Source organism: Nomascus leucogenys, chromosome 12, assembly GCF_006542625.1.
Source record: "Nomascus leucogenys isolate Asia chromosome 12, Asia_NLE_v1, whole genome shotgun sequence".
NCBI classification, from domain to species: Eukaryota; Metazoa; Chordata; class Mammalia; order Primates; family Hylobatidae; genus Nomascus; species Nomascus leucogenys.
Genome location: NC_044392.1, coordinates 89,373,115 through 89,389,809, shown reverse-complemented (window position 1 = coordinate 89,389,809; position 16,695 = coordinate 89,373,115). Strand labels below are relative to the sequence as shown.

The 16,695-nt window shown below is 44.3% G+C and overlaps 1 protein-coding gene across 1 annotated transcript in view; it reads right to left on the bottom strand.

Moving 5' to 3' along the window:
* The window catches only part of LPAR3 (lysophosphatidic acid receptor 3), a 79,225-nt gene extending 70,418 nt beyond the window's left edge, over positions 1-8,807 (bottom strand). Inside the window, exon 1 of the mRNA XM_030823448.1 lies at positions 8,600-8,807. The gene's annotated coding sequence lies outside the window, so the exon portion shown is untranslated. The remainder of the gene's footprint in view (positions 1-8,599) is intronic.
* Positions 8,808-16,695: the final 7,888 nt, after the last annotated feature.

Here is a 16,695-nt window from a genome sequence, read left to right as displayed (position 1 = left end):
CTTGCTGACAGAATTAAATTTATGTTCAAGCGCTATTTCTTTGTGGCACCGAGGAACAAGCATTTTGCATTTCTAACATAATGTTTGCGGTAAATGTCAATAAAAATCTTGAAGCACATCTCTCCTTAGAATTTTTGATAAGAGTTTATGGGGGAAAATCCATATAATCAAATGAAAATATCAGAGTAAAACTCTAAATACATCATAGAAATTAGCAACCATTAGTCAGTTTGCCTGTTTCAGAGAAAGCTCAGAAGAAACTCAGTTTACCTCTACAATGTTAAATGACGTTAATTAACACCTTCTCCTAAAGCATTTTACTTTCCCCATCAACAAAATAGACTATATCAGCTGAGATAGGCCACAGACCTCATTGTCTGTCTATACGAAACTGGGGCGAGAATGAACTCAGAAAGACAAGTAACAACCTGGTAGCAATCCATGGAAAGTTAACCTTGCTGACATTCCTCTTCACTTCCCTCTGTTGGATGTTCCTGGAATTTGCATTTGTGGAAAGTTGCGTACTTGCAATCCACTTGTAGTGGATTCTACCTAACCTTTTATTCCTCTCATCCCTGTCCAGCTAACATTCCCTCACTGTTCACCATATGTAAGTCAAAGACAGAGGTGCATGAAGACATGTATAAAGATGCAAAATTCCCCCAGGAAACTCATTATCTAGAGCAGCCAGGGCCAATCCTCTCCTCCTCCCAGGGATTCCTAGCAATATCTGGAGACATCTGCATCAGTCATGACTTGGGGGAGGGGGGTACTATTGGCATCTACTGGGCAGAGGCCAGGAATGCTGCTGCACATGCTACAATGCACAGGCCAGCGCTCCACAACAGAGAAGTATCCAGTCCAAAATGTCAGTGGTGCTAAGGTTGAGAAATCCTGACCTAGAGGGTGAGATGAGACATATAATACAGGGTTAAATGTGGCAGAGCTGTAATAGAGCTAAAAGCAGAGTGCTATCAGATTGACAACATTTAAACAAGTGGCTATTACTCAGTGTTGGCAAGAACGCGGGGAAAATAGTACCCTCATAACATGTTGGTGAGAATGTAAACTGATAGAACTTTGGGGGAAGGCAATTTGGCAATGTATAATAAGACTTTAAAATATATACACTATTCCTCTTTGCTTTCCTTCCATTCCTATCTTCTTTCTTCCTTTCCCTTCTCTTTTCTTCCTTCCCCAGAACAGAGCAATCAGCATGTAGCTGGGAACGCAACGTGAGGCTGGGGAGTTTGGGGAGGTACATAGAGGCATGAGCTATGGCTGGGAAGAGCTGTGAGCTAGAGGGACTGGAGACTGATGATTAAGCTACATAGAGACACAGGCTAGCAGGCCTGGCAGCCGAGGACAAGAGGCAGTGGCAAAGGTGGTGGACACAGAGGAGGCAGGATGACCTTCACATTTGGAAGACTGGTTACTTTATGCAAATAAGCAAAAATATTGAAGATAATGAGAGTCAGGTTTTCTAACTGCCAGAGAAGATACGTACAAACATATAAAGGGGGAAGAACAGAAAGCTCTTTGGGTGGTAGATTGAAATTGTAGGTGTAAGTATGAATCATGATTTTATAATACACAGCCTAATACAGAAAAATTTATAAACGTGTGTACACATATACACATATATTTCCTAGCTCTGTCCTCTGAGAGATCTAGAAGCAATAATACCCCAGTAACAATGGACACATCAACCTTCTATGTATTGGTGTCTAAATATAATTCTCATATTGTATATTAGATCTCAAGACTTATTCATCCTACATAACTGCAACTTCCTACCTTTTGATCTACATCTTCTGTTTTTCCCTGTTTCCACTAATGTACAACACAAGGACCACAGTTACTAATACTGTATTGAGGCTGAGCGTGGTAGCTCACATCTGTAATCCCAGCACCTGGGATGCCAAGGCAGGAGGATGATTCAAGGCTGGAGTTGGAGGCCAGCCTGGGCAACACAGCAAGACCCCTCCTCTAAAAAATATTTTTTAAATTAGCCGGGAATGGTGGTGAGCACCTGGAGTCCTAGCTACTTGGGAGGCTGAGGTAGGAGGACTGCTCAAACCTAGGAGTTAGAGGCTGCAGTGAGCTATGATCACACCACTGCACTTCAGCCTGTAGGACAGAGCAAGACCCTGTCTCTAAAAAAATTAAAATTAATAAATATTGTATTCTGCTAATTTGCCAAGAGAGTAGATTTTAGGTACTCTTATCACAGACACAAGAAAGGTAACTATGATGGGCATGTCCATTTGCTTGACTGTAGTAATCACTTCATTACATCTATGTTTATCAAGATAAATACATGAAAATATCATGTTGTAAGCCTTAAATATATAAAATATAAATAAGACAAAAGTACCATTCTCTACGAAAAGGGAGGCCTAACTAGGTCAAGGAAAGTACAAGATGAGCCCAGATCATCTGGTGGAGCCAGAAAATAAAAGAAATGCTCAATGAATAATAGGGATGTGTTAAAAGGACACAGGAGGCAGCTTCAAGAGGTCCCCATTGGCCAAATTGAGCACAATTTGAGCATTAAAATAAAAAACAATCGTAAGACTTCAACTTATTGAATACATAAGGAATCCATGAACACTTCTTAATAAAAACATAACAGAAAAATAAAGTTCTTCCTTATAGTAGAATGCCAACTAACAAATGTAGAAAGAGTGACGGTGATAAAGAATCATCACTTGAGGCTGGGTGCAGGGGCTCATGCCTGTAATCCCAGCACTTTGGGAGGCCAAGGCAGGTGGATCACTTGAGCTCAGGATTTCGAGACCAGCTTGGGCACCGTGGTGAACCCAACTCCATCTCTACAAAAAATACAAAAAAAATAAGCCAGGTGTGGTGGTGTGCACTTGTAGTTCCAGCAACTTGGGGGGCTGAGGCAGGAGGATCACCTGAGCCCAGGAGGTTGAGGCTGCAGTGAGCCAAGATCATGCCACTGCACTCCAGCATGGGCAACAGAGCGAGACCTTGTCTTAAAAAAAAAGAATCACCATTTGGCAACATTCATAGAGGTGGCTGATTCAGGCAGACGTCATCAATAAATGGTAGTTTCTGTAGGTACAGGCTTAATGAGGAACAGGCTATTTGCATAACCTTAGAATACTTCCCCACAAACACTAGTACAAAGGTGTTTTCAAACACCTTTGGGGAAACAAAGGACAAATGGCGAATTTAAGGTGGAGAAATCTGGCAGACACCAACATAACCAGGTGATTGAGGTCAATATCCCAGCGGAGGGATGGGTTGGCACCATGTGCCTTCTGTTGTAAGAAGCTAAGAAGAACCGAGTTTCATTTCTGAAGGATTCCTGCCAAGAACGCATGACCTCAGTCAGTCTGTGAAGAAATACCCAATACACCCAGGTTGGGAGTCATCCTACAGCATGCAGGACCTATACAACTGCAAGCACTTTAGGAACAGGGAAAGTCTGAGGAACCATTCCAGAAGAGACATGGTAACTAAATGTAACATGAATCCTAGATCAGACAGGTAGAAGAGACATTTGGGGGATAACTGATGAAACAGGAATGGGCCCTGTGGATTGGATGATAGTGTTTTGTACCAATGTCCAATTCCTGATTTGATGGGTGTATGCTGGTTATATAGGAGGACAGAGTGCGTGCTTTTTTTCTTTTATGCTGGAGTGTTTTCAAGAGTGATGAAGAATAATGTCTATGACTTCCTTTCAAAATAAAGACTGATGATGTATATTTTATATATATATATATATATATATATATATATATATACACACACACACACACACAGAGAGAGAGAGAGGTAGAGACAGAGAGAAGGAGGGAGGGAGACGGAGAAATTGAGATTTCAATCCTAATGCCATGGAGACATAGAGAAAGATTATACTACTTATTTTCTCTTCACCAGACCCATGTGATAGTTTTTGGCCAGAGAAAGGCCTTCTTTACCCCCATTCAAAGAACTGACTTACTAAAAATCAAGCAGGGCAGGAGGTAAATGATTCACTGATGTGCTCCTAATAAATTCTATACTTGATCTCTTGCTTTGGTTTTCTATAACTAGTCACTGCCAATGGCTTTGAGCCTTAACTCTGGCTTTCTACCTCCTTAGGGAGTGAATGCTGCTGATAGACTGCGCTGCCTATCTTTGAATTACGTGGTCTGAGTCTGTCTGGGGGCAGCTCCAGAATTTCTACAGAGGATGTGCTTCGGGACAGCTTGGCTTAAAAGGGGAGACCAGGGGCTTGCCTTAAAGCTGCATTTATAAAGCAAATACACTGCTTTTATTTAGACTGCATGTTTGCTTGGAAGGCCTTTGGATCAACTAGTGCACTTATGGAGGGGCTAATGTGCCCTCCAACCCAGCCCTGCCACCTGCCAAGCCATCCCTTGATAACACCTTGGTCAATCTGCACATGGGTGAGTCAAGGCCAGGGCTAGTAGAAGCTCCAGCTTAATGTCCCAGGGAACAATGCAGACACACGACTAGCTGATGAGTAATTACAGGGGCTGATGAACATCCTTGGGAAGGGGTGGGGCGGGCTGTGCTGGGCAGGTTGCTTTCCAGAGTGACACCCAGTCTGGCCCAGCCTGAGGTGTACAAATGATTCACATCTGAGGAGGGGTGACAGAATCATGGGAGTAGGGCAGTATCAGGGGTCATGGGCAAGGGAGGAGTTCAAGGTTGTAGATAGATAGGACAGGAGGCCAGCCAAGGAAGAGGAATAAAGACGAGGACATAAGACTGGGGGTGATAAAGAGGGGGGTGGGTATAACCCAGGATGTCAGAACCTTCCACTCAATCCCCTCCCCCACCCCCCAGCTGGCTTGCCAGGACAGGTAGAGAGAAATAAATATCTTTCAGACTGAATTAAGTAATTAGCTTAATTTGGGGGTGGGGGGGGGGCAATGCCTTGGGTCAGTTTAGAACTTTGCAGAGTAAACCAGACACCCAAGTCAGCAAGAAGGCACAGGGGAGTGAGGATGGTATAGGTGGACCCAATACATTATCCAACATTGCCATCAGCACTCTCCTCCTGACCTGTGGGATAGGTGGCCAGCTGTTTGTGTTTGTCCACTAAGAACTGAGATGCACAGACAGTACAGGTAATTCCAACACGAAATTAAAGCTTCTTTGGAACTTTGCCCTATGCCTTTGATCATGTAGTGTTGGGTAACCTCAGTCCTGAAATTTGTCTTCCTCTCATATTCCCCACAGAGCAGTTTCTCGACCTTTGATGCTATTTCCTCCTCAAAGTCCAGTATGATGTCAGAGGACGGGAGAGAGGAATATGGAAGAACTGCAGCAGTGCCCCCTTAGCACTCAAAACATGCTTGTGGAGATACTGCCAACCCCCAATAGCCAGAGCTGAGTGGGCCTGCCTGAGGTGGCCCACATCTGGATGCCCTGCCTCTTTAATTCCAATGTTTATACGCTCTTCACAGGGTACAAAGCTCTTTCACATACATAAGTTAATGGAATCCATCAACAATCCATGCAGACAGGTAGAAAAGTAATTATTATCCCCACTATATAAATGAAAAAAAAAACATGACAATCTATTCAGGGTCACAAGAACTCACAAAAGTGGGACTAGGATTCAAAGACAGAACCCTGTGCTCCAAGTACCTCTAGTCCACCGTTTGTAAAAGCACAAAGTCTCTGCACTTATGCAGATAGCTCCCCAGCCCCAACACCACCTCTGCCATCCATAGCAGGATTGAGTTCCGGGTGACTTCTCCACAAATACAGAATCCAGAATGAGGAACAAAGGATCATCAAGGCCGGAAAGGGGGAGGCTCAGTACCTGCAGGAGGAATGACGAAGGGAGGAACAAAAGGCCCATGGCCAGGAAAAGAGAAAGCAAGTAAGAAAAGTGTGTATAACATCTCTAAGTCACCTAAGGCTTAGAAATCTATCTTTGCACTTTTACCAGAATATACATTTGCACCCATGTTTACACAAGTGTCAATACTTAAATTTTTATCTAGGAGGAAAAGAGGGCAATTAGCATTTAAGGAGTACTTCCTGTATATGAGAGACCAGGCTCACTGCTTTCTCTTTTAATCTTGGGAGATGGATATAATCTTCATTTTTACAGATGAGGAAATTAAGACTTAGAGAGGTGAAGCTATGCCCAAGGTCACAAAGCCTGGACTGGAACAAAAGCTGGTCTGACTGCAAAGCCTTGGTCTTCCCTTTATACCGCATTAATAATGCCTTGGGTCTGGTCTCTGCCATTTAGAAGCTTGCAAAGACTTAACCACTCTGTTGGGTACAATCACACGCCAGAAAGCATTTAAACTAATGTATACTCCAAGGAGAAGGGCTAATGGGTAATCTGAGTTACAATAATTCCCATTTTAGGTATAGTGATTCCCCTTGCCCCAGCCCAAAGAAATAAGAGGCTGGTCTTAAGTTATTACGCACTGCTGCTCCTCAGCAGCAGGCTGAGAAACTTGGAGGAGAAGCAGCCAGCCTTAGGCATGTGTGTACAAGTGATGTTGAGAGTGTGCGTCTGGGTGCTGCCTGGCTAAAATGCTGTGTGTGCATTTCTTCCACTGTGCACGTGTGTTTCTGAAAAATGACATGCTGTAGTTTCTTAAGTAGATTCCGGTGAACACACATGAAAAACAATCTCATACTTTAATGTTTTCAATTCAGTCTCCATTCATAGAAAACATGCAGACCTGTTCTACCAAATATCTTGCAGAACAGCAACATATCTAAAATAGGTCTGATCTGATTTTAAAAAAAAGAGTGGTAGTTGATAAACGCATTTGAAAGGTTTAGACAAGAGGGGTGTTATATGTAATTAAACCAAAACCTCAAAGTTTCGAATTCTAAAAACAAAGAAAAAATTTTTGCCAAAATGACTTATTTTCCTAGTTATATGATAGTGACAATCAATGTAAGTGTTGTCCAAATGGTTAGACGTCCAGATCTCCACAGGATAACTAGGTCCTTACTGTCTCAAGGCACAAGAGACAACTCTGGAAGCTTATCTCAAGTACACCACTCTGACTGGCAGGGTTTGCTTGCTCGTCTTTTTAGAACAGTCCAGTTTGTTTAGACAAGCCTGGGTTTACAGAGCCAAGGTGTGTGTTTCTAACCATATCGCTTCTGTCCCAAAAAGAGGAAAACTCTGTTTACTGGACTCAGGCCACTAAATAATATCGGATCCACTGTCCATGGAAAGCAGGGTTAGCAACTGTTGATGGATCACTGGAAAATCCAACAACTCTTCTTAGCAATACAAAAGTCCATGCATTAATGAAACGTTGGGCGGTACATTGAATTTGTAAAGAGGAGATGGATTGTCTGTCTGTAATTGACATTTACTTTATTCTCTGATACAGGCTAAGTTGGAACCATGAGAAAGCCCTTTATTTCTAAACAACATCTCAAGACCAGGTAATGCTACTTTCAGAGGAAAAGAAGGAGGAAGAAAAGCGTTGTAATGACAGTAACAAATTACGGGGGAAACATTTTGTGGAAATTACTCAGTTTAAAAAAACTGACCTGGCCGGGCGCGGTGGCTCACGCCTGTAATCCCAGCACTTTGGGATGCCGAGGCGGGTGGATCACGAGGTCAAGTGTTCGAGATCAGCCTGGCCAACACAGTGGAACCCTGTCTCTACTAAAAATACAAAAAATTAGCCTAGCGTGGTGGCGGGCACCTGCAATCCCAGCTACTAGGGAGGCTGAGGCAGGAGAATTGCTCGAACCTGGGAGGCGGAGGTTGCCGTGAGCCGAGATCACGCCACTGCACTCCAGCCCGGACGATAGTGCGAGACTGTGTCTCAAAAATAAATAAATTAATTAATTAATTAAAAAACTAACCTACAAATGCTTTTCAGGGCCATTTTAATGATTACCTTAATAAGACTAAATTGTTTCCAATATTCACAGTCACTCCTCAAATTACATGCGTGCGGAATTTCTAAACAATTTTGTGTAGCTGCAACTTGTTGAGGGAAAGCAATAAAGTAACTCTGCTACAGAACAAAAGCACTTTTGTCTCGTGGTGGTGAGGGGGCATACCCTGAAGAAACAACCCCGACAGTGTTGCTAGTTACTAGTTCCCGAATCTCTGGAAGCCTGCACATGGTTCAAGCTGTTCCCCAACGGACACAGCACAGTACCAGATGTAACTGGAGGCTGAAAAATGTTATATCCCTAGGCTTCACGAGGGAACCCCAGTTTCCTAATCATCATCGACGGCAATGAGACTGAGTTTGGAAAGAACCACATGTGCAAAGGCAGAGGCAACCCGTGCCGCGCTCTCCTCGCCTCTGCGCCCAGCCTGCCAGCCCTCAGCAGCGGACGCAACGCCGATTTTGCCTCTAGATTGCTTTTTGCTCCTAGCGGGGAAAAAGGTGGGAAAAGAGCGAGTTGTGCCATACACCCGCCGGGAGAGTCTTGTCCCAGGGGTTTGGAGTGGGTCTGGAGCCCAGGCTTGCACGCCAGATAACCCCGAAAAGCCGCCGGCTGCGGCCCCGCAAGCGCCCCTGCGCCCCAGCCTCCCCACGACGCACGCCCTGGTGACGGCGGCTCAGGGTAGCCTCCCCGTGCCCGGACCCTCACTCACCGCTCACGTTCACCCGCGCCGCCAAGCCCGGGAGCGGGGGCCCCTGCGGCTGCCGCATGCCCTCGGGGCAGAGCGCGACGGGGCGACTGGGCGCCGGGCTCCGGCCGGAGAAGCAGCGGAGGACGCGGCGGGCGGGCGCGCGGGAGGGCGGCGGAGCGCTTCCTCTCCAGCTACCGCTGCGACACGCCCAGAGCCGTAGGAAAAGTTTGGCGGTGCGAAGGAGGGACCTAGGGACAGCGGCCCCGCCCCGCCCCGCCCCGCCCTGCCCCGCCGGGGGCGTTCGACGTTGCCACGGGAGAGCGCCCCCAACCGGCAAGGCCGCGAGCTGCGCTCAAAGGGGCCCGTGCGAGCCGCGGGAGGGCAGCGCTCTTGCAGACGCGTTCCTGCCTGGGATCGTCCCCAGGTAGGTGGTCGGCCCCGTGGGGGAAAGGCGCCCACTAAAGGACCGCTAGTACCCACATGCCTCACGGAGCCATACCGCGGAGATCCGTATTAGAACGCAGTCCCTCTGTCCCTCTGTCCTCAGAGATTTGTTTGAAGTGGCTGCGGGAAGTGCAGCCCACACCCACCACCCCCGTGGGAGGCAAGCTCTACTCCAAGCCCAACCTAATGCTGGAAACCTCAACCCCAAAGCTACCCGAGGGTGCGGACAACCCCCAGAGGCAACCAAAAATGTTTAAGGTTCTTGTAAGAGGTTTCTTGGCCTCCTGGGGCAAATAGTCCTGGATACTTTGTTTTTCAAAGCTGAAATATAAAACCTCCACTGACCCACCTTTAGTAAAGAAGAAAGATGCAAAGTAAAACAAATGTCATGAAGGCGTTGTTCTCTCTGAATTCTGCAAAGCAATAACGAAGTCACAGAAACGTTCAAAGTTGTGCTTTCCTGGTGACCTTACAAAAAGGAAATACTGTGAGGTGAAATCCTTCCCACTGAGGCTTCAAGCCCTTGGGAAGCAATGAGAGTTGTGTGCCCAGATGTCTTCCTGTGACCCTTTGCCATCCATCCATCCGTTCATTCATTCATCTTGCATTCAACATTAATACTGGGCCCTTCTGTGTGCCAGCTAGGAACCTCATCCTTGCAAACAACCTGTTCGATAATCTGCTCCCTACCATCAAAGAGATTCTGTTTTCTCTGCAGAGGATGTTTTAATAAGGTTACATCCCTTACTCAGTGGGTCTCATCCTATAGACCATAATAGCCTAATGTGCCTCAAACTTCCCCGGGGCTACGGCTAAGTTTTCATCAGCATGTGAAAATTATTGTTTCATCTGAGTGTTCAGAAAATTATTGCGGTGTCTTGCAGTTGAACTGTGTGGAGAGAAGTACAACTTGCGAAGCTAGGGCTAAGGAAAGATCGTGTTTACCTTTACAAGCAGAAGCTTTGCATATGATAAAAAGAGCTCAGTGGCAAACATGGTGAAAACCTGTCTCTACTAAAAATACAAAAAGTTAGCCGGGCATGGTGGCACGCACCTGTAATCCCAGCTACTCTGAAGGCTGAGGCAGGAGAATCGCTTGAACCTGGGAGGCAGAGGTTGCAGTGAGCCAAGATCGTGCCACTGCACTCCAGCCTGGGCGACAGAGCACAGCTCAAACATCATGGTGCTGAAGGGCAACCTGGTAAACACAGAAATACTCAACCCACCAGCATTTAGTGAATACTTGACGCAATAAATGTGTATGTAGTATGTTGAGTAAGATGTTGCAGGCTAGACTGTAAACACCACTAAGAGCCTTCTTTTGCTGGGAAAATCTGTTCTGAATCCAAACAACTTGCTAACAAAGGCACTTGGGAAACACATTATGTTGCATTATGTTGTACCTTGGGAACTTCCTGAACTCGAGGTAATTGCAAAGCAGAACAGGGATCCCACAGAATTGAATCCTTAAAAAAAGAGGAAAGTGAAGAGGGTATGGGGAGCTGTGTTGCAAAAGGAAAGAGACTTTCCAGCTAGATGGTTTTTAACAGCTAGATGGGTCAGATGTGAGGGAAGGCCAGAAGGTGTTACAGAGAAACAGATTCTGAGAGGAAAAGCAGTAATAAAAAACAAACAAACAAACAAAAAACACCTATGGGCAGAAGCAGGAAAGAAAAGACAAGAGGCAAACGACAACTAAAAAGAAAGATGTGGCCCCCAAATCCTAGTTTTTAGAAGGTAGCCCAGGGATTATCCACCAGAACCTCCTACAAATCCTTGTTTGGCCTGTGGTGTCTCACTTCTCTACCAAAATGTTTTTATTTGCAAAGCCAAATTAAAATTAACCTCAAAATGGCAAGCATGAAGGCTGTGGGTATATTTTGTCTTAGAGATCACTGGCTGTAAAGTCATTCAAAACTTTCAACAAACATTTGCTGGTCAGCTTCATGCACTTCAGCAAGTGTTGTGTTTTGTGTTCCTGGAAACACAAAGAGTTATAACGTTGTTTCTATAAGGAGGTAAAAGGAGCATTCCACAGTGCTTGATAGAATGAAATTGTGACGGCTGAAAGAACAATTGGGGGCAGATGTGGTGGCTCACGCCTGTAATCCCAGATCTTTGGGAGGCCAAGGTTGGTGGACCACTTTAAGGCCAGACGTTCAAGACTAGCCTGGCCAACATGGTGAAACCCCACCTCTACAAAAAATACAAAAAATTAGCCGGGCATAGTGGTGTGCACCTGTAATCCCAGCTACTCAGGAGGCTGAGGCCGGAGAATCGCTTGAACCCGGAAGACAGAGGTTGCAGTGAGCCGAGATCACACCACTGCTCTCCAGCCTGGGTGACAGAGTGAGACTCTGTCTCAAAACACAACATAAATTTTAAAAACACAAAACTGCCTGCCTCCTGCCACAGTGAGAAGCAATGTGGGACTCAGGCAAGGCTTATTCCTCTCTGGATTTATGGAAAGAGGCCATGTTCCTCTGTCCCCAACTCACCTTGGGGCTTCAATCATATGGGCAAGAATTCACAGATGTGTTGTTCTTAACTTTGGGAAGTATCTGAACTGAATCTCTGCTGAATTTTGCTCATCTATACTAATTAGCAATGAGGATGCCTACAGCAGGTGGATAGTGTGAGAAAGTGGAATGGGAGCTGTAATGTGAGAGATGAAAGTGGTACCTGAAATAACAGTTCTGAGAAAAGACTGAGCAAACAGTTAACTCCATAGAAACTACTGGCAAAGAGAGTACAAGAAGGGTAGGTGGCCCTGTGGAGCATCTCTCAGTAGTATATAAGTAAAAAATCAAAAATAAAAATCAACATATGTTGAAAAAACAGAACCTAAGTTAAGCTCCCTGTTTTACTCAGTTTCTGGTTCATTGTAATTTCATGTACATTCACTTGAGTGTTACTTTAGCATACCTGTGAGCTTGGCTAGTGTGATACTGTAGGCAAATATTGTAATTCTCAAAGGGAAGTTTCAAGCAGAAAATAGGAAGCTAGCATTGTAAATCTTTTACAAATCCTTTATAAAGAGCATTGGAGTTTATGGGATGGAAAGTGATAATCCACCACTAGTACAGTAAGCATGCTTTAGAGCAGTCACTCATGACAACAACACCCTAAAGCTCCCATCCAAGCAGCCTTTATTTTCACAACTACTTTACCTACCTTCCAGCTTTGAGGAAATTCTATTTGGAGACAATAATTGAGGTTTTCTTTTACTACCATTCTTTGTTGCCCTCATGACTCCTCAGCTCACTGAGTCAAAAGAATCTATTTTTCTGAGAGCATTTATCAAGGGTGGACACAGAAACAAAAAAACTAACCACAAAAAAAAACACAAATTTTTAAAAGAAAAAACAGAAAGTGGACCTGGCATGTCTGTAACCTCAGCATTTTGGGAGGCTAAGGTGGGCAGATCACTTGAGCCCAGGAGTTCAAGACCAGCCTGAGCAGAAAGGTAAAACCCCGTCTCCACAAAAAAATACAAAAATTAGCCAGGCATGGTGATGTGCACCTGTGATCCCAGCTACTCGGGAGGCTGAGGTGGGAGGATTGCTTGAGCTCAGGAGGTAGAGGCTTCAGTGAGCCATGATTGTACCACTGCACTCCAGCCTGGGTGACAGAGCAAGACTCTGTCTCAGAAAAAAAGTAAGAAAAGAGAAGGAATAAAAGAAATCAATTCTCAGCTTGTAAGTAGGTTTTCTTAAACTCACAGCAGAAAAACTAATCTTAAACACCAGGGTTTGTGATTTTGCAAAAGATGGGTTCTCTGGAGCTTCAAAGGGCTAAGTGCAGAAAGAAGTGAAACATGAATGTTTTGTCCATAAACGGCCAATTAGAAGAGAACAGATGAAGAACCAGACCGCCCTCCCTGGAGGTTAGATAGGGTTTCCTGACCTGGGAAGGAGAATTTGCATTGATGAAGAGATAGCACCGAAAGCCATGAGCATGGTGTTTCTGACCGCTCACCACTCCTTAGGCTAAGTTATTAGGGACACTTAGGTCTCCCCTTAAGTTTAAGAACCCAGGAATAAAGTGGTAGATTGCATTATTATTTAAAAATATACTGGCCGGGCGCGGTGGCTCACGCCTGTAATCCTAGCACTTTGGGAGGCAGAGGCAGGCGGATCACGAGGTCAGGAGATCGAGACCATCCTGGCTAACACGGTGAAACCCCATCTCTACTAAAAATACAAAAAATTTGCGGATGTGGTGGCGGGCGCCTGTAGTCCCAGCTACTCAGGAGGCTGAGGCAGGACAATGGCATTAACCTGGGAGGCAGAGCTTGCAGTGAGCCAAGATTGCGCCACTGCACTCCAGCCTGGGCGACAGAGCGAGACCGCGTCTGAAAAAATAAAAATAAAAATAAATAAATAAATAAATAAATAATATAAGCTGCCCCTTTCCAGAGGAGAATTCAGCTTCTCTGCCTTATTGATGTCAGGCTTATCCATTTGACTTGCTTTGGCCAATAAAGTGTGAGCTTTTCTAGCCAGCACAAGGTTCATTTTATTCTCTTTTTCCTCTACCCTGATATCAGCAATGTCAGCTCCACCAGCCTGGATCTAGGAGAGAACAAGGCATGGAGAAATACCGTGGCTGACCCAGGAAGGCCAGGCGAGTGAAAAATAAACCTTAGTCTTTCTAAGCCACTGAGATTTGGGGAGCATTTGTTACCACAGCATAATGCAGACTACCCTGACTGATACAAATAGAGAAGAGGTCCCCAACCTTTTTGGCATCAGGGACCGGTTTTGTGGAAGACAACTTTTCCAAGAACAGGGTAAGCAGGATGGTTTCGGGATGATTCAAGCACATTTCATTTATTGTGCACTTTATTTCTATTATTATTACCTTATAATATATAATGAAATAATCAAACATCTCACCATAATGTAGAATCAGTGGGAGCCCTGAGCTTCTTTTCCTGCAACTAGATGGTCCCATCTGGGGGTGATAAGCGACAGTGACAGATCATCAGGCATTAGATTCTCATAAGGAGCCACACCTAGATCCCTTGCATGTGCAGTTCACAATATGGGTTTGTGCTCCTATGAGAATCTATAATAATGTCACTGCTAATCTCACAGGAGGTGGAGCTCAGGCAGTAATTCAAGTGATGGGGAGTGGCTGTTAATACAGATGGCGCTTTATTCACTGGCCCGCTGCTCACCTCCTGCTGTGTGGTCCTGTACCTAACAGGCCAAGGACTGGTACTGGTCTGTGGCCCTGGGGTTAGGGACCCCTGAAATATTGTACTGTGCCCTGCTTTCCATCTGAGACTTGGATAGAAAATATTAATGGAAATGCTTCATACCAACCTGATACGGGGAGCAGCAGTACTGAAGTGGTAACATGGCAGAAATAGACACAGGAGGGACTGAATCCACAGTTTCCAGTGAGCCCCAGAGTGATGGAGAATAGCACTCAAGTCAGTTCTTTGCTGCTAAATACCCAAAAGAAAACCTGGGTGGTGAATGCAGCAGGGACAGAGGCCAACATCCAAAGATTAGGAGGGAGAATCACCCCCAAAGGAATGTAGTGAGCCAGGTGTTTACCACCCACCCACTCTACCCCAACACCTAAACACTTAAAGTCTCTTTAGAACCTAGATGCCACACAGGGAGAAAATGAGAGGGGCAGAAGCCTAAATATAAACTTAAAATGACTGAGACTGTTGCATTTGCCCAAGTTTACCTGGAAAGCCATAAGACTAAATTATTCAGTCAGTGATAGAAATAGGGGGTTCAGCTGGGCACAGTGGCTCACGCCTGTAATTCCAGCACTTTGGGAGGCCAAGGTGGGTGGATCATGAGGTCAAGAGGTCAAAAGATCGAGACCATCCTGGCCAACATGGTGAAACCCCGTCTCTACTAAAAATACAAAAATTAGCTGGGTATGATGGCAGGTGCCTATAGTCCCAGCTACTCAGGAGGCTGAGGCAGGAAAATCGCTTGAAGCTGGGAGGCAGAGGTTGCAGTGAGCCGAGGTCACACCACTGGACTCCAGCCTGGCGACAGAGTGAGACTCAGTCTTGGGAAAAAAAAAAAAAAAAAGAAAGAACTAGGAGGTGCAAGATAGAATTCAGAGCCACTTTTACAAAAATAGTTGTATGTTTGTCTGCCTAAGTTTGCAGCCTGAGATATGTATACACACTTCACCAAGATACTTTAAGAGAACATTATGGAGACTCCATGAGTTCAACAACTGTGGAATGCTGAGGGTCCACCCAGGCAAAGATGAAGTCATGTGTGGACAATGATAGCAGCTTGTATAATAGGCTACCTTCCCCCAAGCCTGATGTCCATGCTATGCCTAGATATTGGCTTCACCTAAGGCAGCCATCAAGGACCTGCCTCTAGCAACACATTCAGCTGCACAAATATTTATTCTACTAAACCTGAAAAAGAAAAAGGAAATAGTTGTAAATAAATCATGCCAGAATTTTCTGCATTCTATGCACTAAACTTTTTCCCTTGTTTTGCAAAAGAAAGCTGTAATATGACACTAACATTCTCATCTCCGGGATTGATTTTTTTTCAATTGGATTTGAGGGGTACTGGCCAGATTAATATTTAAATGTTTTGTGTAATTTGAATACTAACACAGTAGATTAAGATACTGTGAATGCACTATAAAAAATCAGAGCTTTTACCTTTAGTTCCTCTAAAATAGAGGTTGATGCCTTTAAAATGGAAGATCAGCCTTTGATGTCATACAGTTTGAAATTAAAAATATATAAGATTAAATAGGATTCTCTAATATTATGAAAGAAACATATTAAAACAAGTAAATCACATAATTTTATACTTCACTGTGAAAGAATTTAGTTATTACTTACCAGCAAGAAAATATATCATGATAAATGATCTTGCTATAATAGAAGATTTTCTAGGAGGTTCAATATTAGGTTTTTTAATTACTTGGACATGGCTTACTTTCATTATGCCGTGTTGTGATAGAACTAGTGTAGTAAAGGTGAATAACAATGACGGGTACAAAGTATAAATATGAGTGAGGAAAATAACAACTAATGTGTGTAGCAATAAGCACATAAGTAAAAAGTTGTGAAAAACAAAAGAATAAAACTAAAACATGTTATAGGACCTAATTAAAGTGCCCATGACTTCTAAGACTTGCTGTCAAGTTTGAAAACTTTTTTTTTTTTTGAGACGGAGTCTCGCTCTGTCACCGGGCTAGAGTCCAGTGGCACAATCTCACTGCAACATCCACCTCCCGGCTTCAAGCGATTCTCCTGCCTCAGTATCCTGAGTAGCTAGGACTACAGGTGTGCGCCACCTCACCCACCTAATTTGTGTATTTTTAGTAGAGATGGGGTTTCACCATGTTGGCCAGGATGGTCTCACTCTCTTGATCTCATGATCCGCCCACCTCGGCCTCCCAAAGTGCTGGGATTGCAGGCCTGAGCCACCGCACCCAGCCTTCAAGTTTAAAAACTTTTATACGTTCCACCATATTTACTAGTTATACAACCTTGGCCAATTTCACTCAGTCTCTACGATTATAAATACAATAATAGTACCTACCTCCAAATGCAGTGGAAATTAAAAAGATATACTGTAGTAATTTTTTAAATGAGCTTATTACCTAGAAAAAAAACAATTATTTCGTGATGGTAAAATGATCAACTCATCAAATAATGA